At 31.9% G+C, this 984-nt stretch overlaps 1 non-coding gene across 1 annotated transcript; it reads left to right on the forward strand.

Annotated features, from left to right (window-relative positions):
- Positions 1-452: 452 nt before the first annotated feature.
- On the forward strand, positions 453-556 carry LOC116465401 (U6 spliceosomal RNA). The gene has a single exon (XR_004247188.1). It is a non-coding gene; the product is annotated as a U6 spliceosomal RNA (small nuclear RNA).
- The last annotated feature ends 428 nt before the right edge of the window (positions 557-984 follow it).

Consider the following 984-nt stretch of genomic DNA (forward strand, 5'->3'; position numbering starts at 1 on the left):
CCTGACCTCAGGTGATCCACCTGCCTCGGCCTCCCAAAGCGCTGGATTTACAGGTGTGAGCCACTGTGCCTGGTCTAGACATCAGTTTTTAGTTGTTATAGTAAACTATGGAAATAATAGTTAATAGAGGCCCAATTATTTGAACACTAACAAAAATATTGTGATCATTTAAAATAGAATCTACTATGCTTTTCTTTTGGCAGATTTAATATTGTATATGTATATGTGTATTTTGTCTAAATATATAGTATTGCATTATTGTACTTCCAGGGATATTGAGAAAAAGACCCAGGACTCTATAGACTCAAATACTTGTTTTGTGAAGTGGCCAAGAACACTAGAATATCTATATGGGTCTTTATATTACTTAAAAGCACAAAAGAAGTTCATAACTAACATTTTCACCCATTAAGACTGAAGTCTGATCTAAGAGCAATTAAATTACTGTATATGTGCTCACTTTGACAGCACATATACCAAAACTGGAACTATTCAGAGGTTAGCATGGCCCCTGCTCAAGGATGACATGCAAATTTGTGAAGCATTCTATATATTTTATAAAAATCACTATATATATTGCCTGGAATAAGTTCTCACTTGTAAAACAAATCCAAATATATACATATGTGACGTAATATACTATAGTAAATGTAAATATGTATTATAAATATTTATTTATATACTTTAATATAAATATAATACATATAGACATATATATATATACTATATATATGTGACTTTCTGTACGTTTTATTTTACAGCCCAGAAAAGCATTTTATAAGAACTCCAGTTGTAGAAAAGCAGATGTACTTCCCTCTACAGAATTACCCAGTTAACAACATGGTAACAGGTAGTTTAAAATAAAATTTAGAGTAAACTCAGGTAGGGAAGAAACAAGGGAATATTGTGTTGAATAAAGCTGTTGTGCCTAGAGAGTAGAGCCTTCTCTATTAAGCCTGGTAATGGAGGACACGTCATTTATAT

This window comes from Hylobates moloch, unplaced genomic scaffold, assembly GCF_009828535.3.
Source record: "Hylobates moloch isolate HMO894 unplaced genomic scaffold, HMol_V3 SCAFFOLD_4946, whole genome shotgun sequence".
Classification (NCBI taxonomy): Eukaryota; Metazoa; Chordata; class Mammalia; order Primates; family Hylobatidae; genus Hylobates; species Hylobates moloch.